Genomic DNA, 23,534 nt, shown 5'->3' on the forward strand with positions numbered 1-23,534 from the left:
GGATCCTGGGATCATGACCTGAGCTGAAGGCAGACGCTGAACCGAATAGGCCTCCCAGGTGCCCCATATTCCAGAGAATCTCTTGTTGAAAATACTTTCACTCCAGAAATCCCATATTGCACTGTATTTTAACTAAAATTAAAAGAAAAAAGAAAAAAAAGAAAAATCCTTTCACGAGGGGACAAAGATATTCCTATAAAAATATTTATTGAAGGAGCTCAGTCAGTAGAGCGTGTGACTCTTGATCTCAGGGTCGTGAGTTCAAGCCCCATGTTGGGGCTTAAAATTGAGCCCTTAAAATTAAAATAAAGATTACTTAAGATCTTCAGGAAAAAAATATTCATTGAAGCATTATATGAAATGGTGAAAAGATGACAAAGAAAATAAATGTTCCTCAATAAGGAAGATGCACGAAAACAATTTTTCACCATGGGATACTATGCAATGAGTGTGGATATCTCTTCGAAATCCTGTTTTAATTTCCTTTGGATGTATACCCAGAGGTGGGATTGCTGGATCATAATCGTAGTGCTATTTTTAATTTTTTGAGGAATCTCCATACTGTTTTCCATAATGGCTGTGACTTTTTGGTTTTGAAATGTTTATCATGAGCACATATTAGAATTATAACTGAAGAATAAAGAAAGTTAATGAGGCATAAATATTATTTTAGAACAAAAGCACGAAAGAGAAAAAATCAGCAGCCTGCCTGCATACCAGAGTCTGGATTTTTGTTTTTTGGTTTTTGTCCTCTTCTTTCCCTCCTTCTTTACTAGTTCTCCTCCTTCTCTTCTTACTCCTCTTTTATTATTATTATTTTTTAAGATGTTTATTTTTAAGTAATCTCTACACCCAATGTGGGGCTTGAACTCATGGCCCTGAGATCAAGAGTCGTGTGCTCTTCTTCCTCCTGGGCCAGCCAGGAGTCCCTTCCTTCTCCTTCTTTTAGATTCAGTATCTTTGTTTTTGTTTTGTTTTGTTTTGTTTTGCTTTGTTTTTGTTTTAAGCACAGAAAGACTCTGTTTGTGCAGCCAGGGCCAAGGATGGGGCTGCTTCACAAGGCCGCGCAACGGTGATGGATGGTGGTGGGCTGGTGTTTACTGGGGGGTTTCTGGCAGTAGACTGGCGTTTACTGGGGGTTCCTGGCGGTGGGCTGGTGTTTACTTGGGGGGTTCCTGGCGGTGGGCTGGCATTTACTGGGGGGTTCCTGGTGGTAGACTGGAGTTTACTGGGGGGTTCCTGGCAGTGGGCTGGCATTTACTGGGGGTTCCTGGCGGTAGGCTGGCATTTACTGGGGGGTTCCTGACGGTGGGCTGGCATTTACTGGGGGGGTTCCTGGCGGTAGGCTGGCATTTACTGGGGGGTTCCTGGCGGTGGGCTGGCATTTACTGGGGGGTTCCTGGCGGTGGCCTGGCATTTACTGGGGGGTTCCTGGCGGTGGGCTGGCATTTACTGGGGGGTTCCTGGCGATGGGCTGGCGTTTACTGGGGGGTTCCTGGCGGTGGGCTGGTGTTTACTGGAGGGTTTCTGGCAGTAGACTGGAGTTTACTGGGGAGTTCCTGGCGATGGGCTGGCATTTACTGGGAGTTCCTGGCTGTGGGCTGGTGTTTACTTGGGGGGCTCCTGGTGGTGGGCTGGCATTTACTAGGGGGGTTCCTGGCAGTAGACTGGAGTTTACTGGGGGTTCCTGGCGATGGGCTGGCTTTTACTGGGGGGTTTCTGACAGTAGACTGTAGCTTACTGGGGGTTCCTGGCGATGGGCTGGCTTTTACTGGGAGGTTCCTGGCGGTGGGCTGGCTTTTACTGGGGGGTTCCTGGCGGTGGGCTGGCGTTTACTTGGGGGGTTCCTGGTGGTGGGGTGGCATTTACTGGGGGGTTCCTGGCAGTAGACTGGAGTTTATTGGGGGGTTCCTGGAGGTAGACTGGAGTTTACTGGGGGGTTCCTGGCAGTGGGCTGGCGTTTACTGGGGGATTCTTGGCAGTGGGCTGGCATTTACTGGGGAGTTCTTCAGAGCAGGCCCAGTGGGAAGCACTTCACATTCCCTCTCTCCTTGACCCCCACCATGGAGTCTCTGAGGCAGGTGCTGGTGAAGGTGCCTCCCGTGTGGGGTCAGTAGAGCTCAGCGGTGTCACACTGCTTGCGTTCCAGGCTCCCCGTGCCACCCGCTAGCTGTGGGGCCTTAGCTGCGTTCTTACCCTTACGTGTCTCAGTAAAATGAGGAGAATGCTAGCGCTCCCCTCACAGGGCTGTGGTCAGGATGAAGTGAGTTGATCCGTATCTGACTTCGAGAGCAGTGCCTGGCATAATTCCACAGGTAGGGAAACTGAGGTAAGCCGGCGGGGACTCGTGCCCACATCCCTTGGCCTGGCTCCAGGGCCTGAGCGCTCAGCGCCTGCTGGGCCCTTCCACGCGGCCCTATTTTGGGAGCCAACCTTTCACTTGGACTCTGAGGCAGAATGGGGAGGTGGAGTTGGGAGAAGTTCCCTTCTTGCCCCTTCCTGTGTTTCCTCAGCTGTGGGCCACAGCAGTGGTTTCCTTAACGAAGCAGGAGGCAGCCTTAGGGAAACCAGAAGCCAGTCCTCCGCACTCCAAAACCCTCAGAATTTTTGTGCCGGTTGTAAAGTGAACTTGTACGAGTCCCCGGGAGGGTCTGGAATCGTGGGTTTTGTGTGTGGGAGGGGGGGATCGTTTCCTTGTTGGCCTGAGGGACTCTCTTGCTGCTCCTTCCCGCCAACACCACAGCCTGTGGAGGGAAGCCTGGCAGGACCCTCACAGGTCAGGCCCTGGCTGGCCCCCCACCCCATCCCCAGTGACCCCGCATGGTTGGCCGCAGGCTCAGATAAGTGAGAGAGAGCACCGTGCAAAAGTGGCTTTGAACATCATCTTTCAGGGGCGCCTGGGCGGCTCAGTCGGTTAAGCGTCTGCCTTCGGCTCAGGTCATGATCCCGGGGCCCTGGATGGAGCCCCACATCTATCGGGCTCCTTGCTCAGCGGGGAGCCTGCTTCTCCCTCTGCCTGCTACTCCCCCTGCTTGTGCTCTCTCTCTGTGAAATAAATAAATAAAAGCTTAAAAAAAAAGAAGAGAAAATCATCTTTCAAAACTAGTTTAATTGTTTTGCATCGACAGTTTCTAGATGTTTACGGAAAAAGGGCAGATGTGAAATCATTTCTTTTTAAGAAAAGTGAGGTCACAGCGGGAATGTGGCAAAATCCAAGGCTTCCTCTGGGCCGCCCCTACACATGCAGGCCCCACACCCCCATCCCCTGAGCGCTCCCTACCTCCCCCTACTAGGTATGTGTGTGGAAGGGCTAGAACCTGGCGGGGTGGGGGGGGGGGCGGGGGTCGGAGCCTAACGCCCAGTGAATGGGTCTCTTCTTACCCAAAAGCCTGTCCACACTCTGACCTCTCCAGGACCTGGACTCCTCCCCCACCCCCTTCTTCCTGCTTACAATTTTGTATAATAATTTAATTCCTGGGGTTTGTATGTGTGCTGAGGCTGCGTGTGCCTTGTGGCAAGGAGTCTGGCTTCTACTCAACTGAAAATAAAGAAAAATAAACCACAAAATCAAAACACATACACAAAAAGGCAACTTAGAAAGCAATATTTATTCTGGGTTTGCTTTTGCTTTGAAGGGTAATACATGTTCTCGACAGCACAAAATGGAAAACACAAAATGAAAACACAGCTACTCCCGACACCGAGAGCAAGCCAACCCTTTTGCTAACAGTTGGTTTCTTCTCTTTGGGTTACAGGACACCTGCGGTGTTTATTTGCCCCGGGCTGGGGAGATCACAGCCACCTGTCACTGCACCCCCTCACTCCCTGCCCACCTCCAGCATGGAGAGGGCAGAGTCAGCGGCCTGGCTCTGGGAAGTGGGTGGCCGGAGCTGAGGACTGGGCAGGAACCCTGGTCAATTTGTGCCTTCGCCGTTGTGGGAATGGGTTTGGGAAACGGTAAGTTGACCAGAGATTCCATCTGGGCCCCCCTTGACTCAGCAAAAGGGCTCCCAGACGGTAGAGCATAGACTCTTTCCTCCATCTTCCTTTAAAAGATATGCATTCACTCACTCATTAAACATTAACTGACCCCCACCCAGCCAGGCTGTGAGGCCTCTGAGGTGAGAAGTGGCCTTCCTGGCCTTCCTAGAGCTCTCGGCCTGCTGGGGGCAGGGGGAAAGTAAGAGACAACGAAGGTGACCAAGGGGCACCCCAGGGATGGAGGGGGATAGAGGGGGTTGGAGGGGAGGAAAGGAGAGAGGGAAGGGCCTGTAACAGAACCTAAAATGTGTGTGGACCATTTTAAAAAGAATATTATATATTATAACAGCATTTTTATTTGGAAAATGCAAAACAAAACTTTTTTCTTAATGTAGACTATGGAAAGTAAAGCAGGAGGAAATCTGGTCAAGAAATCTGGTCTTGGGGTTATCACGAGTCTTATACAGTGACCCCAAACCAGGTGGGAGTGGAGGGGGTGCAGGGCCTTGCCCTTTTCCAGAGGCCTATCAGGAATGGGTAGGTATGACCTGTTTTTATTTACCAGAATGAGGAGGACTTAAAAAGGTGGATTCCAGAAGGATGGGGGAAGGCTGGTAAACGGGAAGTTAGAGGACACTCCTGAATAAAAAGCAGGGAGCTGAGCCCTGGGGGTCAAAAGGAGAGCTTGGCAAATTCCAGGACACACCAGGAGATGGAAGGGGGAGGTGCTCAGAGGGTAGTGACAGGAGGTGACCCTTAGGACAAAGTTTCTGCCCTGTGTCCCCAGGGCCAGAGGAAGCCTCAGGATATGTTGGCTAGAGTTCTTTGGTTAAAAGGGACAAAATTATACTGGAACTATGTTAAGAAAGACAAAGGAAGGGGCATCTGGGTGGCTCAGTCGTTAAGCATCTGCCTTCGGCTCAGGGAGTGATCCCAGGGTCCTGGGATGGAGCCCCACATCGGGCTCCCTGCTCTGCTGGGAGCCTGCTTCTCCCTCTCCCACTCCCCCTGCTTGTGTTCCCTCTCTCGCTGGCTGTCTCTCTCTCTATCAACTAAATAGATAAAACCTTAAAAAAAAAAAAAAAGACAAAGGAACCTTTTTTTTTTTTTTAATTATTATTATTTTTAGGTAGGCTCCATGCCGCAGGGCTTGAACTCAAGACCCTGAGATCAGGGCCTGAGCTGAGATCAAGAGTCAGATGCTTAACTGACTGAGCCGCCCAGGTGCCCTGATCCAACAAAGGGATCTCTTAAAGAGAATGGAAGAGCTAAGGGCCAAGCTGAGGGGAGTGAAAAAGGATGTCCCAACCGCAGGAATTTGGGCGCTAACTCTCTAGGTAGTAAGGATAGATCCTTTTCTCAGGTTCCCACTTTGAGAGCAAAGCCAAGCCTTGCTTTCCGTCCTTCACGTGTATGAACCTAATTAATCCTCAAGCGGTAAGGCCTCAATAAGTATGTCCTGTCGTTCTGACCCCTGTTGCACAGGTGAGGGGGGTTATGGGACATGCCCAAAGTCACAGCTGAGCGAGCAGTGGAGCTGCAACTCAGATCTAAGCAGTATGGCGCTAGAGCCCACACCCAAACCCCTACCCCATAAAGCTGCCTCCCATGTCGATGAATTCAGCATCTAGACATCTTCACTCAAGATGAAAATTCCCAGGAAGGAGAGCATGACTGGCCCAGCATGGGACACACACCCAGTGAGGGGTGGTCCTTGGGCCAAGATGCCAGGATTGTCAATCTCCTCATCCCCACACAGAAAGAGGCCTGAGGAAAGATGGCGCCATGACAGGAGGAGATCATGAATGGACACATTAGTTCCCCACCCTGGAGGGGCTGATGAGGTTAGATTTGTATTCTAGGAGGACCATTCTGGGTACCTGGTGGAGGATGGGTGAGAGGGCCGAAGGGGGGAGCAGGAGCCCCACCAAGGACACCGGTCCAGCCATCCTTCAGGAAATGCCCATGACTTCAGCCACGGTGGTGGCAGGAGGTGCATGGAGAAGGGATGAATTTAGAAGATACAAGAGATGATTAATAGGATAGAAGAGCAAGGAAGTTCAAGTGGAGGGAAATCAAGAATAATTCCAAATCTCTGGTTGAGCAACTGGGTTAATGAGGATGCCAGAAGGGGCCATGCTGAATTCAAGATGTCTTCGGGCCATCAGAGTGAGATGTTCGGGTGGCAGCTAGGTGTTTGAGAGATCCAGAGGAACCTTTGCTTGGATTCAAGTTTCTATGGGGTTGCCCTAAGCCCATAGGGTGATTTTTAGAGGAGGGGTTGGCAATAATTTTCTGTAAAGGGCCAGATGGTATATATTTTAGGCTTTGTAGGTCATATGGTGTCTGTCGAAACTACTCGGCTCTGCTGTCGGAGCACGAAAGCAGCCACAGACGATACTTCAACAAATGGACGTGACTGTATTCCAACAAAACCTTATTTAGGGACACTGAAATGTGAATTTCATATCATCTTTATGTGTCAAGAAATAGTATTCTTCTTTGGATTTTTTTTCAACCATTTAAAAACATTAAAACCATTCTTAGCTTAGGGGGATCGTATAAAAATAGGGAACAGGGGGAGAATTTGGCCCTCAAGCTGTACTTTGCTGATTTCTGTGTGGAGAATTAGAAAAGTAGCCCCAGGGACGCCTGGGTGGCTCAGTCGGTTAAGCGTCTGCTTCAGCTCAGGTCGTGATCCCAGGGTCCTGGGATGGAGCCCCACATCAGGCTCCTTGCTCAGCAGGGAGCCTGCTTCTCCCTCGGCCTGCTGCCCCCCTGCTTGTGCTCTCTCTCTGACAAATAAGTAAATAAAAATCTTTGAAAGAAAGAGAGAGAGAGAAAGAAAGGAAGGAAGGAAGGAAGGAAGGAAGAAAGGAAGGAAGGAAGGTAGGTAACACCATTCTCCAGTAAGACATTGTATGATTTAGTTAATTATTTCTCAATAATAACCATTATGACAAATATTAAATCATTCTGTATGAATTATGCAAATCAAATGTTAGTATACAATAAGAGAAACGTATCATTGTTGCAAATATATTGCAGTTTTTCAACAGTAATCATACTAGATTTTAGAGAAGAACAAGATTTTTGGTTCTTAATACATTAAGATCCCATCAAAATCACTTCCTTCTTGGGGCACTTGGCTAGCTCAGCTGGTGGAGCCCATGACTCTTTTTTTTTTTTTTTAAAGATTTTATTTATTTATTTATTTATTTGACAGAGAGAGAGACAGCCAGCGAGAGAGGGAACACAAGCAGGGGGAGTGGGAGAGGAAGAAGCAGGCTCCCAGCAGAGGAGGGAGCCCGATGCGGGGCTCGATCCCAGGACCCCAGGATCACTCCCTGAGCCAAAGGCAGATGCTTAACGACCGAGCCACCCAGGCACCCCAGAGCCTACGACTCTTGATCTTGGGGTTGTGAGTTTGAGCCCCACATTGGGTGCAGAGATTACTTAAAAAAAATAAAATCTTAAAAAATAAAAATAACTTCCTTCTATGTATGTGGTTGATTTCAATTGTAAACTTTTACAGAGTGGCAATGGTCCATATTTATCATAGTCCTTTCAGCTGCATATGTTGTCTAGATTCGAATACTTTTAAAAGGCCGTGATGTTCTTTCAGAATCACAAATTTCTCTTTTCAGGATGTTACTAGTGTGTCCCATATAGCAAAAGAAAATGAAATAAGTTTGAAATAGTTTTGGATCTTGGAAATCACAGTTAAATGAGTCTTCCTCCGTTTTCTTGGCACTGTCTATGTGAGTAAGGGCAACCAAGATCGAAATTCTGTCATTTGGCATCAGTAACCTGTTTTCCATAAATCTTGCTTCTTGCGGGGTTGTTTTTTTTTTTTTTTTGCTTTCTTTTTAAAACAAAGAACATCTTTTTATTTTCTTTTGAAGATCTAATTGGCTTTATTAAGTGATTCATGAATTGGGCAGCATCCCATCTAGCAAGCAGAAAGAAACTCCTAGAGAGCATCTTAATTCTTTTAATGCTTTCAAGGGCAGTGTGTGTGTTAAATTTTGGCTCTTGTATCATTGATCGACTTATAAGATTTCACCCTGACGCCATTTCATATCAGCTAATACATTTAAAAGTTGAAATTTGCTAGAGTGTACTTGGTATTCTAGAATCTATCTCTTTATTAACATAATTAACCATTCCTAAAAGGTATCTTGCTTTTTACGTTTTTAGTGACACAGTGGCATCCACTTGACTTTCTCGTTGTGGATTCAACATTGACATTCAACATTGGAAAATTTTCTGTTGGAAAATACCTGTTCAAGGGGCGCCTGGGTGGCTCAGTCAGTTAGGCAGCCAACTCTTGATTTTGGCTCAGGTCATGACCTCAGGGTTATAAGATCAAGCCCAGCACCCGGTTTGGTGCTCAGCAGGGAGTCTGAGATTCTTTCTCTCTCCCTCCCCCTCCCCCTCCCCCCTCTGACCTCCCCCACATCTTGTACACGTGCATACTCTCTCTCTCTCTCAAATAAATAAATAAACCAATAAAATCTTTTAAAAAAAGAAAATTCTTGCGGGGCGCCTGGGTGGTACAGCGGTTAAGCGTCTGCCTTCGGCTCAGGGCGTGATCCTGGCGTTATGGGATCGAGCCCCATATCAGGCTCTTCCGCCATGAGCCTGCTTCTTCCTCTCCCACTCCCCCTGCTTGTGTTCCCTCTCTCGCTGGCTGTCTCTATCTCTGTCGAATAAATAAATAAAATCTTAAAAAAAAAAAATTCTTGTTCAAAGCACTCCAACATTTCATCAAAACTGAAATTTTGCTGTGCAGTTCCTAGACACTCTTTAAAAATTCAGTGACGTCAAAGGAATTTTTTAACACATCATTCACTATCAGGTTTGAAGAATACACAAGACAAAATAAAATAGATTTCCCTAGAATTATTTTTCAAGGCTCTTTTATTATAATCCATCATGATTTTCCATGCATTTTTGTTGCCTTGTCATATTCCTGGCCCTTTGGGTTATTTTTGTCTTCCTCTCAATTCAGTTTTTATAAATTGCCTACTGAGAATTTAAAATCTTTCCCTAGTCGAGTCATCTGCTAAACAAAATCCCCCAAGATGTTCACACATAGATATATTTGCATTTTGGAAATCAACGAATCTAAAATAATTGTTATGTATTCTGTATAGCTTGTTCCTGGAGTTGTACTTAAAATAATTGAGTAATGTCTAACATTTCTTTATTCAACGTGCTCTTGTTCACTGCATCTCTCATTTTAATTATTTGGTTTTGTCTTTTATTCCCTAAACAATGTGTAATATTATTTTGTGTCAATGTTTATATTTTGCATAAATGTTCTGACATAATTGTATCAAATTTTGCTGTGATTCCTGCCAAATAAAGAACATTTCTCATTATCACACTCATTAACTTTCTTGGCCGAGCTTAGATATTCCCTCACCAAAAAGTGAATCATAAGTGTCATATGCTCAAAAACAGCACCCAATTTTTTTTTCTCATTTTCACATGGATATCATATATTTTTGGCATCCAATTTCAATTTGGTTGGTGTGCATTTCGCTTCATGTTTATTAGGAATATGCAGTCAATGCTGCCAGTCTTTGCTTTCATTCCCTTTCTCATGTTGATTTGATTTTTTCCATCCTTGAAGATTTTACAATGTAGGCAAAATATAGAATCCTCTGGAGTAGAATAAAGTAACCAAGATTTAGTGATTTTTTTTTCTAGAAGAACTGTGAAGGTTTTTTTTCCCAAATTTTATTTTTAAGTAATCTCTACACCCAAAGTGGGGGGCGAACTTACAACCCCAAGATCAAGAGTCCCATGTTTCACTGTCTGAGCCATCCAGGTGCCCCACAACTACGCGTAGTAAGTTCCCAAAACTTTCTACCTGTGACGTTATCTGGGCATTTAACGTTTCTTACTTGAGATAGATCATTCCAACCAGAGTTGCCCATTTAATATGAGAAGTTATGTGGTCAGGTGCCTGACAGGCAGAAAGTGCATTTTGCTTACTGGATTCTTTGAGGGTTTGGTTTGGTTTGGTTTGGTTTGGTTTTGTCCTCTCTTACAGCGTTTCTCGAATATCATCTGTTACAGGGTGTTGAAGTCCAAGGTAAACTCACAACCTGTAAGTTGGGTTAGTGGTACGTTTTGTTAAAACTGGAACCTCTGAACTGTTTCCTTCTCTTCTAGCAATCTTTCTAATTTTTCCAGAAATCCAGTCATCTAGAGGAGTCATTAAGTTTGGCCACTGGAACCCAAATGTGTAAGAGAGTGCCTAGATCATTGTAAGCACATTATCTATCTATCTATCTATCTATCTATCTATCTATCTATCTATCTATCTATTTATGTATCCATATATATTTTTTTTTATTAAAAATTTTTTTATGGGGGCGCCTGGGTGGCACAGCGGTTAAGCATCTGCCTTCGGCTCAGGGCGTGATCCCGGCGTGATGGGATCGAGCCCCACATCAGGCTCCTCCGCTATGAGCCTGCTTCTTCCTCTCCCACTCCCCCTGCTTGTGTTCCCTCTCTCACTGGCTGTCTCTATCTCTGTCGAATAAATAAATAAAATATTTAAAAAAAAATTTTTATGGTGCGCCTGGCTGGCTCAGTTGATAGAACACGAGATTCTTTTTTTTTTTTTTAAGATTTTATTTATTTATGTGACAGAGAGACAGCCAGCGAGAGAGGGAGCACAGCAGGGGGAGTGGGAGAGGAAGAAGCAGACTCCCAGCGGAGGAGCCCGATGTGGGACTCGATCACGGAACGCCGGGATCACACCCTGAATCGAAGGCAGACGCTTAACGACTGCGCTACCCAGGCGCCCCAGAACACGAGATTCTTGATCTTGGGATGATAAGTTTCAGCCCCACGTTGGGTGGAGAGATTACTTAAAAAAAAATTTTTTTTTAAGTACAGTTGACACACAATATATTTTATTTGTTTAATTTTTTTCCAGGAAAAACAGCTTTATTTGGACTGAGAGTTGGAGAAGAAGAAAGACCTGAGCCAGCCTACTGAGCTAAGGAGTGATTAGGTACCAGAATGGCAGGCAGAGCACATCAAGCAAATGGACTCCACCTCCCAGCAGCCTTCCAACTAATACAATCAACAAAGGCTGCTGGGAAATGCATTTGCCACTAAATCACCAAAGTGTGCCAGCCACCGTTACAAAAAAAGGTACAGTTTCTCTTTGTCCATAATTAAAGTTCTACAACACCTCCCAACCACAAGTATTACAAAAGAAAGTTTTTTTTAAAAATCACATCTTACAGATCTTAAACTCATCTTTGGCATTTATCTCACCGTCCTCAAAAAATAGTTCTCCCGGTAAACTCATCAGCTAGAAGTTCTACCCAAGCCGGGAGAAGCCGGTGTTTGTTAGCTCATGGCAGTTCTGCTCCTGTTCTCCCCAGCCGGTTAGGGCTGAATAGCAGAGTGAGGCTCAGATTGGGCGGCGAAGCTCAGATGGCGAGCAGAACCAGAGAGGCTTGAGGGCAGGGTCCCCACCCTGTATTCTAGAGTCCCGGCTGGAAGAGGAGGAGGAGGAGGAGTGCTTGCCCTACGTGTGGTGTTTGTGCATCTTTTTTTTTTTTTTAACTTGAGAGGGAGAGCACGAGGGGAGGGGCAGAGGGAGAGGGACAAGCAGATTCCCCACCAAGCAGGGAGCCCAACGCGGGGCTCAATCCCAGGACCCCAAGTTCATGACCTGAGCCAAAGGCAGATGCTTAACAGCCTGAGCCACCCAAGCACCCCGTTTTGGGTTTTGTTTTAAAGCTTTTATTTATTTATCTTTGTGTATCTTTTTATGAGCTTTCTTCGTTTTTTCCCACATCTTCTTGTCCATCACCATTCCTGGTCCTACCATGCCGGGTGCCGTGGATTTACAGGAGGCATGCCAGGAGCAGGTGGTGGGTGGGGACCTAGGGATTGGCCTCCTGGATACCCTGGTTGAGGCATAGGATGAGGGGGCACGCCTGGGGGAAAAGCTGGATCCCTCTGGGGAGTTGCTGGGGGAGTTGGGGAGGGGCCAGGAGGACAGGCGGTGGATGGACAGGATGGGAACCTCCGGGGTACCCAGCTTAAGGCGGGTATGGATTTGGCCCTGGCTGCCCAGCATTGGGATTCCACATGTTCAGGTGTTTTCTCCAGCCTTTACAGCGCCGCCGGGGCTTGTCTCATCCTCGACACACAATATATTGTAGCTAAATACAATTTCTTGAATAGCTTTCCAATTTCTTTTACTGGATCTCATGATGTTTTAAAAAGTGTTATTTCTAATAGCTGGGGAGAAATAATTTCATGACTTAGTATTTTATTATTCATGGTACTTTGAAATATTATCAATGTTACATGTTAATAAACTTTAACAATATTTAATATTTGTAGTAATGAAATTTCTATAACAACAAATAAACATTTGAGGGACTATAATTAGCAGGTTATTATATAATGGTTTTTAAGTTATATTTGTGTAATTCTTACTTTGTAGATTTTTATTTTTATTTTTTTAAAGGTGTTATTTATTTGAGAGAGGGAGAGCACGTGTGCGTGCACATTTGTGCATTTGCGTGAGCCGGCAGGGGTGGGGGGACGTGCAGAGGGAGAAGGACAAGCAGACTCCACACTGACCAGAGTCCCACACCTGGCTCTATCCCATAACTGGGAGACCTTGACCTGAGCAGAAACCAAGAGTCAGAGGCTGTAACCGACTGAGCCACCCAGGCACCCCTACCCTGTAGATTTTTAATGGTAGATTCATACTAGTTATTACATAAGTGTGTCACAATAAAAATTCTAGTAAATTTAATTGGAAACTCAATAATAACCTCATGGTATAGATACATAGAAGCAAATGGTATGAACTATAAGATAAAATACAGTTGGCCCTGAATAACACGGGTTTGAACTTTATGGGTCTGCTAACATACAGATTATTTTTGATAAATATAGTACAGTACTAGGGTGCCTGGCTGGCTCAGTCGGTAGGGCACGTGACTCTTGATCTAAGGGTCATGAGTTCAAGCCCCATGTTGGATGTAGAGATTACTTAAAAATAAAATCTTAAAAAAAAATAACATTTTCATTTTTTTCTTTCCTCTAGCTTACTGTAAGAAAACAGTGTAGGGGCACCTGGGTGGCTCAGTTGTTAAGCGTCTGCGTTCGGCTTGGGTCATGATCCCAGGGTCCTGGGATCGAGTCTTGCATTGTGCTCCCTGCTCTGCTGGGAGCCTGCTTCTCCTTTTCCCACTCCCCCTGCTTGTGTTCCTTCTCTTACTGTGTCTCTCTCTCTGTCAAATAAATAAATAAAATCTTTAAAAAAAACCAAAAACAGAATATGATACATACAACATATAATACTGTTTCTGTTATCAGTAAGGCTTCTGGTCAACAGTCGGATATTAGTAGTTGTGTTTTTGGGGAGTCAAAAGTTATATGTGGATTTTCTTTCTTTCTTTTTTTTAGATTTTATTTATTTATTTGAGAGAGAGAGAGAGTGAGCATGAGCAGAGGGAAGAGGCAGCCTGCAGAGCAGGGAGCCCGATGTGGGACTCGATCCCAGGACCCTGGCATCACGATCTGAACCGAAGGCAAATGCTAACGAACTGAGCCACCCAGGCGCCCCATGGATTTTCAACTGTGCAGAGTAGTCAATCACCTCTTGTTTATATTAAATGATATTAGAGCAGCGAGGTTTTTTTTTTTTTTTCACAACAAGACTTTTCTTATTGTCAAAATAGAATGCTATATGGTGACTTTGTTAGAAAAAGACATTTGGTATATGCTTGAATATTGTTGCATTAATGATACAAATTACTAATCCTTGGAGTCAGCAAAATTATAATGAGAGTTTTTTTTTTTTTTAAGATTTTAAGTAATTTTGGGGGGCGCCTGGGTGGCACAGCAGTTAAGCGTCTGCCTTCGGCTCAGGGCGTGATCCTGGCGTTACGGGATCGAGCCCCACATCAGGCTCTTCAGCTATGAGCCTGCTTCTTCCTCTCCCGCTCCCCCTGCTTGTGTTCCCTCTCTCGCTGGCTGTCTCTATCTCTGTCAAATAAATAAATAAAATCTTTAAAAAAAAAAAGATTTTAAGTAATTTTGGGGTGCCTGGGTGGCTCAGTCGGTTAAGTGTCTGACTTTGGCTCAGGTCATGATCCCGGGGTCCCGGGATCAAGCCCTGTGTCAGGCTCCCTGCTCAGTGGGGAACCTGTTCCTCCCTCTCCCTCTCCTTCTGCTGTTCCCTCTACTTGTGCTCTCTCACTCTCTCTCTCTCTCTCAAATAAATAAATAAAATCTTTAAAAAAAAAGATTTCAAGTAATCTCTACACCCAACATGGGGCTCAAACTTACAACCCTGAGATCAAGAGTCACATGCTTTACCGACTGAGCCAGCCAAGCACCCTTATAATGAAATATTCTTTAAAATTCTAAATAGCAAAGCTATCTACCACTCCAGTGACACTCCCTTAGATATGGTGGTGTTGTGCAGTGTACAACCTTAACAACAATACCCAGAGGCTCTGCTATGGAAGTGATAAGATGAGAATGGTGATTAATGCCGTGGGAAGGGACACTAATCTCAGATGAGGGGCATTATTTTATCCTAACCCCATGACCACAACTGTCAGGAGAGGGTGGAAGGAGAGATAAGAGGAGGGCTACAGATAGTGCCTGAAATGACTCACTCCCCATGAAGGTTACCCCCAATTATCCTACAATATGGCCTCTCTCTTATTTCTCTGACCTGAAGAACTGGCCCCTATCAGCGACTTAGTCCTTACTCAAACTTACTCCTGCACGGCTTTCTGAGATGCAGCGCCATCTTGGCTCACATATTCCCTCTCAAAGCTTTCCGACTGGTTCTTCGTCCTGCCTTCCTCAAGACCACAGCCATGTTCCCTTTGATTGCTTCTCTAGTCTTTTTCCCTATACCATCTTCTCGATCATTCATTTATTCAATAAGCAGATCAAGCCTCATGCTAGACCCTGGAGGTTTGAAGATGAACCCAAACAGACTTACTATGTTTCAGGCCTTGTTCTCAATACTTTACATGGATTATCTCATTTAATCCTTGCTACACTTTCAGTCGTGGATTGGAGGAAAGAATGTGGGGAAAAGGAGGTGCAGCGACCTGAGGTTTCTGGGCTGATTGGATGAAACAGAGAGAAGTCTAGTATAATTTTGGGGAGCAACTAGGTGAATAGTGATGTCACTTACAGATGTAGGGATAAATAGTAGGTTTGGAGAGAAAGAGCAAGATGGTGGGTGAAAGTCCAGACAAACCGGATTTTCAATATCTGTGGGCTCTCCGTGTGGGAGAGTCTATAAACAGTGGGTGGCTCTGAGAGAAGTCTGTACTAAACCCTTACATCTGAGCATATTTAGTATATAAATTGTAGCTGCATGGATAGAATCACTCAAGGAAAGACTGATGAAGAAAAGAGAATCCAGGATTGGGGCTCCTGGCTGGCTCAGTCAGTAGAGTACGTGACTCTTGACCTCAGGGTTGTGGGTTTGGGCCCTACCTTGGCTGTAGCGACCACTTAAAATCTTTTACAAAGAAAGGTCTGGTAAACAATGGACATTTCAGAATCTGCACCCACACATATGCTTTCCCACTGGCCACAGTAGATGAACTTTCTTTGTTCCTGTCGGATGCCGATCTCTCTTCTGAGCCACCAGACTCAATGGCAGCCATCTTCCTCTATCCCCCACATCACCAACCCCACATCGTAGCTCTCTGCTGGCTCATTCCCACCAGCTTACAAACATTCTGCTCTTTCTCCCATCTTAGAAGAAACTCCTCTTTACCTCCCAACCAGTCAAAGCTTCTTTGAAGTTAGTCTCCCCGGGAGTTGACCTACCCACTATCTCTGACCTCTCATGTTCTCCATTAACCCTTCTTCTCCAATCTGGTTTTTGCCTCCAGCATTCCACTGACACTGCTCTGGCCAAGGTCACCAGTCACCTCCGCTTCATTAAGTTCAGCGGTCAATTCTCCTTCTTTCTCTAGTTTGTCTGTCTGCTCACTCCTCCTTCATACACTTTTCTTTTCTTGGTTCCAGGACATCACTCACCTCCATTCCTCCTCTGTCCCTCAGTGACATCCTGTCCTTCTTCCAGACCGCAGTGCCCCAGGGCCCCAGGTTTGATCTCCTTCTCTTTCTCCACCTACTTTCACTGCCCCCACCTTCCCCCGCCCCTGTCTCATCCAGTCTCATGGTTTGAATACGAGTTGTTTGCCAGCAACTTCCAAATGTGTATTTCTAGCCCAGACCCCTTTCCTGAACTCCAGACTTCCTTATCTGTCTAGACAACAATACTGCTCGAATCCGCTTGAATGTTGAATAGCTATCGCAAATGTAAAATGTTCAAAACTGAACTCCTAATCTCTCCCCCACCCACTTCCTTGTTCCATAACCTTCCCCACCGAAATTGAGGACCACTGTCTAGTGCTCAGGCCTCCAATTCTCAAGTCATCGAAGCGACATGCCAAGGTTGGGGGTGGGGGTGGGACAGACCTGCCACAGTGGGGAGAGAGTATTTTATAACTGTTCGGACAGTGCTTGAACTTAGTGGTGCATGGGGGCCGGCTCAAGCGGTGAGACATGCGACTCTTGATCTCGGGGTCGTGAGTTCGAGCCCCATGTTGGGTGTAGGGATGACTTAAAATAAAATCTTTAAAAAAATAAAAATAAAATAAGGTTGGTGGTGCCTGATGATAACAGACAGCAGAACAACGTCTAGTCTATTTTATTACGATTTTCAAATTCTCTACAGACAAGGGACCCCCTTAATCCTTCTTACCCAAACCCAGATATTCTAGAACCGTCTCGTCACCATGCATCCCACCGCTCCCTTGGTGGGATCCTGAGTTAGGTCCTGCTTTTTCTTTTATCTTCTTCTTTCTTCCCTTTAAGAAACTCTATTAATTCTACCTTGAAAAATATCCAGAGTCCCCCTTCTGCCACCTCCACTGAGGCCACTTCGTGTGAGCACCATCATCCCTTGTTCATATCTATTATAAGTAGCCTCCAAGGAGGTCTGGGCCTCCACCCTTGCCCCTCTCAGTCATTCCTGACACAACAGCCAGAGTGATTTTTTTTAGAAGCATGAGTCATGCCATGTGGAGGCCCTGCTCAGTATCCTGCAATGGCCCCTCCTCTCCGTCTTCCCAATGCCTCTGAGGCCCACAGTCAGCCCAGCCCCTTCGGTCTCACGTCCTCTTTGACTCTTGCGTCTCCCTCCCTTGCTCTTGTGGCTCCTACCCCAGTGCCTTTGCAAGAGCTGTCCCGGTTGCCTGGGCTGCTCTTTCCCCAGATGTCAGCTTGGCCAACCCCCTTACTTCCCTCAAGTGTTTGTTCAGACGTCACCTTCTCTGTGAGGCCCACCCACCCTGACAGCCCTCTTGCAAAGCTGCCTTCCTTGCTGCCTCCCCCACCTGGAACACGTGTGAATCCTCTTATCTCTTTTTTTAATTTGAAGATATCATTGACTTTACTAAACGATTCATGAATTGGGTAGCATCCTATCTAGCAAGTAGTGGGGCGCTTCAGGGAGGAGGGGGACAAAATAGAAATTTTGTTTGTTTTTTAAAGTTGGCTCCATGCCCAGCGTGGGGCTTGAACTCACAACCCTGAGATCAAGCGAACTCAGGACCCTGAGCTCAAGAGCCACATGCTCTCCCAACTGAGCCAGCCAGGAGCCCTCAAAATGGAAGGTGTTTCTAGAAAGGAAGGTGGGGCAAGAAAGTTATAAGCAAAAGAATGTTGGGCCTACAACTTATATTAAGACAAGAAAGTATTATTCCAGGCAAGATCACTTTCTCTTTGAGGGAAGGGCAGGGGGTCTCATCATGCAGATGACCTCATCTTCTTTTGGGGACTGAAGACGGCTCTGTGACAGATTCACTGGCACTCAGTGGAGAATTCCTGACTGACTGGTTAAGGCTACATTTTGAGGGAGGGGGGAGTTGGGGTGGTGTGAGTCCCTTTACCTTCCTCTCTGTTTTGTTTTTCCTTTTTCTTTAGCATTTTTCCTCTTTCTTTCCCTGTCGAATGTACTACATAATTTACTTATTATGTTTATTGTTTCTTGTCTTTTTCTCCAGACTAGAATGTAAACTCCCGGAGGGCAAAGATCTTTGTTTATTCACTGATATTCCCAAAGGTATGGTAACCATGACATTTATCATCTCAACCCGGAATGAAAGAAGGGGTTATTTTTTGGGACATCTTGGGGGTAGAGACTTTTCCCCAGCACACTGGCATAGGTCATCCTACCCAAAGGCACAGATAGAGTCAAATTTTTCACCTGCTTATCTGGAAAACTTTGAAGTTGCTGGACATGGGGTCCTTGCCATTGTGCGGGGTAGAAATCAAATGGGAGGGGCACCTGGGTGGCTCAGTTGTTAAGCGTCTGCCTTCAGCTTGGGTCGTGATCCCGGGATCTTGGGATCAAGCCCCGCATCGGGCTCCCTGCTTGGCGGGAAGCCTGCTTCTCCGTCTCCCACTCCCCCTGCTTGTGTTCCCTCTCTCCCTGGCTATCTCTGTCAAATAAATAAATAAAATCTTAAAAAAAAAATCAAATGGGAGCTGGAGAAAGTGAAAGCAGAATTTATTGAATAGTGTGACGAGTAGAGAATGGCAGATGGAGTGTCTGGGAAACTCGGAAAGGAAAGCAGAGTGGGTCTCTTTGTTGTTTCGGGTTAGGGGTTTATATAGGAAAGGGGTCTAGGATACGTGTCCCTTCAGGACTCCTGGGTAGGGTCCAATCAAAGGAGAACGTCAGGTGAAAACTAGGTGTTATTTTAGAAATCATCGGAGGTGGGGGGTATTGATGTCAGCGTCAGCCGAGGTTTGTTTGAAGTCAAAGCTCTGGAACAGGTTTGGGATCTGGCTCCTCTTAGATTTTATCAGGCGTTTGGGGCCGAGGACAAAACTCAGAGAATGATTAACTTTCTTGTCTCCTGCTTGGAATGGGGACATAGTTTCTTTGGCGTACTCAGAGGCAAATATGGAACATGAGTAAATGGGGTTTAGCAGAAAAACATCAGAGATGGAGCCTTTCTAAAATGGGGCCCCAGGGCGCCTGCCTGGCTCGGTAGGCAGAGCATGAGACTCTGATCTTGTGGTTGTGAGTTCGATCCCCATGTTAGGCATAGAGATTACTTAAAAAAAAAAAATAAATAAAATATGATGGGGCCACCTGGGTGGTTCAGTTGGGTAAGCGTCCGATCCAGTCGCCTTCTCAGGCTCTGCACCCAGCGGGGAGTCTGCTTGAGATTCTTTCCCTCTCCCTCTGCCCCCCTACCCTGCGAGCATGTGCGTGCGCTCTCTCTCAAAGAAATAAATAAATCTTTTAAAAAAGTAATTAAATAAAATAAGATAAAACGGAATTCTTTCATCTTCCCTACCTCAAAGGGATCCAAATATATAGTTGACCGCAGAGCTTTCCCCATCCAGAATCTTCCATCACACTTCTCACCTCTTTGCTTTCATTCTGAACCCTTCATGATACAATCCCTTCATTGCTGCCTGAATACATCTCTCTTTCCCCATTTCCATTCCCTTAACTCTCCTCTCCCCTCAAGGACAATCACGTAATGTATATACTTAGAATTAGAATGAAGTAAAATTATAAATTACATTTTAATACTAGTATTTTTGTGGGTTTGAATTTAATTTATGAAAACGAGACTGTGTTTCTTAAAAATTTTTCTTTCCGGAACACCTGGGTGGCTCAATCAGTTAAGCATCTACCTTTAGCTCAGGTCATGATCCCAGGGTCCTGGGATCGAGTCCTGCATCAGGCTCCTTGCTCAGCGGGGAGTCTGCTTCTCCTTCTCCCTGCTGCTCCCCCTGCTTATTCTCATTCTCTCTCTGACAAATAAATAAATAAATAAATAAAATCTTTAAAACATTCTTACATTTTTTTCTTTTCTGTAACTACATATATTTTCTCTTTCTTTTCTTTCTTTCTTTCTTTCTTTCTTTCTTTCTTTCTTTCTTTCTTTCTCTCTCTTTCTTTTTTTTTTTAACTGTGCCGCCAACATGGGGCTCAAACTCCTGACCTCGAAATCGAGAGTCACAGGCTCTAGTGACTGAGCAGGCCAGGTTCTTCTGTAACAATGTTTTATTGTTATTTTTTTTTTTTAAAGATTTTATTTATTTATTCGACAGAGAGATAGCCAGAGAGAGAGGGAACACAAGCAGGGGAGTGGGAGAGGAAGAAGCAGGCTCATAGCGGAAGAGCCTGATGTGGGGCTCGATCCCGTAACGCCGGGATCACGCCCTGAGCCGAAGGCAGACGCTTAACCGCTGTGCCGCCCAGGCGCCCCTGTAACAATGTTTTAAAGCTCTGTTCATGGTGCTGTGTACTGAAGCATAACACTTTGCTCAGTGCACCCTCCCCATTTCATTCTTGCAAGGCCCCAGTGACTACCGCCATGTCTCTGCCGCCATGCACAAGGCCCTGATGGACATCCTTATACAAGTTCCTGGTAGGACCCGTACAAACGTTTCTTTGGCATGGAAGTTAGGAGATGAACTGCTACGTCATAGGAGGTGCTCTGATCAAGTTCAGATATGTTGATTCCCTAAATGGCTGCAGGGCCTGAAGGGTCTTATATGTCTGTCTCTCTCCTTAACAACATTCAGATTAGCTAGCTTTTTATTTTTGCTACCCTAATAGTATCAAGTAGTATGTCACCATGGTTGTAATTTGCATTTTTCCGATGACTCATAAGCCTGAGTGTCTCTTCCTATGCTTGTTAGCCTTTTGCTTTTCCTTTTCTGCAAATTATCTGCTCATATATGCTTTGCCAATATTGATTTGCAAGAATTCCTTGTTTTTTAGTCATTGTTGGTTTTAATGGTTGCACGTATCTTCTTCCACTCTGCCTTCTTTCTTGTAACTTTGTCCATTGTGTCATGCTTTGAATAGAAATCCTTAATTTTAAAGACTTATTTATTTATTTTAGAAAGATGGGGGAGGGGCAAAGGGAGAAGGAGCGAGAGAATCTCAGGCAGACTCTCCACCGACTGTGGAGCCTGACGTGGGGATCGAACTAAGGACGCTGAGACCATGACCTGGATTAAGAGTGGAATGCTCAACTGACGGAGCCACCCAGGCGCCCCAGAAATCCTTAATTTTAACGTGGTCAAAATGGTTTGTGCTTCAGATTTAAGCGAGGTGTTTTTTTTTTTTAATTTTTTAAAAAGATTTTATTTTTAAGTAATCTCAATACCCAACATGGGGCTTGAACTCACAACCCTCAGATCAAGAGTCACATGTTCTACCATCTGAGCCAGCCAGGAGCCCCCAGATTTAAGTTTTACTTAAAGAATACTTACGCACTCCTAGGTCACAAATATGCTTTTCTATTCACTTGAGACTTTTGCTTTTCATGGTCAGGTCTTTATTTCATCTGGAGTCTATCTTTGTATGTAGTGATAAGTAGTCATCATGTTTATTGTGAGCCAAATTTTCCCAATTGCACTTGCTAAATGAACTAGGCCTTCCACATTGATTGAGGTGCTAACTTTCTTGTACATTAAGTATTCATATCTACATGGGTTTGTCTTCAAGTTTCCTATTTTATTCCATTGGTCTGTTTGTTCATGAACAAAAATGTGTTCTTGAGCAATGTTCCAGTATATTTTATTCCAATGGTTTTGTAGTATGTCTGAATATCTAGTAGACCTGGTCCCCCTTCTTTACTTAGCATGTTCAAGGTGAACCTTAAATCTAGAATTATTGAGATTGCAATTAATTTATAGAATATTGGGGAGATTGACATCTATCTAATTTTGAGTTATTTCATCTAAGATGGGTGTCTTCATTTACTCAGATCATGATCAGTGTTCATCGCTATGGTCTTAAAGTTTAAAAAAAAAGTTTTCTCTGCAGATATTCTTTCTAAGTTCTTAAATGCATGAAGGTTTTTTTGTTTTGTTTTGTTTTTTGTTTTTAAAGATTTTATTTATTTATTTATTTATTTATTTGACAGAGAGGGCAAAAGCATGGGGAGCAGCAGATAGAGAGGGAGAAGCAGGCTCCCCGCTGAGCAGGGAGCCTGATGCGGGGCTCCATCCCAGGACCCTGGGATCGTGACCTGAGCCAAAGGCAGACACTTAACCGACTGAGCCACCCAGGTGTCCCACATTAAGGTTTTTTTTTTTTTTTAAAGATTTTATTTATTTATTTGACAGAGAGACAGCCAGCGAGAGAGGGAACACAAGCAGGGGGAGTGGGAGAGGAAGAAGCAGGCTCCCAGCGGAAGAGCCCGATGTGGGGCTCGATCCCAGGACTCTGGAATCACGCCCTGAGCTGAAGGCAGACGCCCAACGACTGAGCCACCCAGGCGCCCCCCACATTAAGGTTTTTGTTGCCGTTGTGATGTTTCTTATTTTTTTAAATTAGGGGCGTCTGGGTGGCTCAGTTGCTTAAGCGTTGGATTCTTGATTTTGGCTCAGGTCATGATCTCAGGGTGGTGAGATTGAGCCCCGCATCAGGCTCCACGCTAGACGTGGATTCTCTCTCTTCCTCTCCCTCTGCCCCTCCCCGCCCTCTTGTGTGCGCACACACGGACCCGCATGCACTCGCTCTCACTCTCAAAAAAATCAAATCAAATCAAATCTTTAAATTATATTTTCTAGTAGGGTGTACCTGGTAGAGAGAAACTTCCTCTTTGTCTTTCAAAGCATCTTTTGGTCAAACTTCCTCCTCAGAGACTTGATTTTCAGCTTGATGAAATTCCTTCCCTCTTTGTTAAGGGTTTCTGGCACAGCAAGAATCTTCTTTTTCTCCTCTTCTGTACCCTCCATGGTTCCAGCTGGAAAAGAAGAAGAAAAAAAAATTTTTAAAGCCAACAGAATAGACACATCTCTGTTAAGATTTAATGAGAACAAGAAAACACAAGTAATATTACAAATTAAAAAGGGATATCACAACAGAAAAAAGAGTTTTTTAAAAGATTTTATTTATTTATTTGAGAGAGAGTGTGAGAGAAGGAGAGAGAGCACAGAGGGTGAGGGAGAAGCAGACTCCCCACTGAGCAGAGAGCCCAATGTGGGCCTTGATCCCAGGACCCTGAGATCATGACCTGAGCCAAAGGCAGATGCTCAACTGACTAAGCCACCCAGGTGCCCCAATAAGGTTATTTTCATTAAAAAAACACAGAATAATCTATAGATAAGTTATTACAGTATTTAAAGAGTATAGTAAGGTAGCTGATTAAAAAAGCTGATTGCAGGGGCGCCTGGGTGGCACAGCGGTTAAGCGTCTGCCTTCGGCTCAGGGCATGATCCCGGCGTTATGGGATCGAGCCCCACATCAGGCTCCTCCGCTATGAGCCTGCTTCTTCCTCTCCCACTCCCCCTGCTTGTGTTCCCTCTCTCGCTGGCTGTCTCTATCTCTTTCGAATAAATAAATAAAATCTTAAAAAAAAAAGCTGATTGCAATTCTATACAATCATATCATGTAATTATACAAAGAAGCATTAAAATAGCAACAAGACTATGACGTAGCTCAGAAGTAAACCTAACAACGA

The 23,534-nt window shown here is 45.0% G+C and overlaps 1 pseudogene; it reads right to left on the bottom strand.

Moving 5' to 3' along the window:
* Positions 1-11,425: 11,425 nt before the first annotated feature.
* LOC148107214 (proline-rich protein 13 pseudogene) lies at positions 11,426-12,113 on the bottom strand (annotated as a pseudogene).
* Between the last annotated feature and the right edge of the window lie 11,421 nt (positions 12,114-23,534).

This window comes from Ursus americanus, chromosome 33 (assembly GCF_024610735.1).
Source record: "Ursus americanus isolate L20-20 chromosome 33, mUrsAme1.1.p, whole genome shotgun sequence".
NCBI lineage: Eukaryota > Metazoa > Chordata > Mammalia > Carnivora > Ursidae > Ursus > Ursus americanus.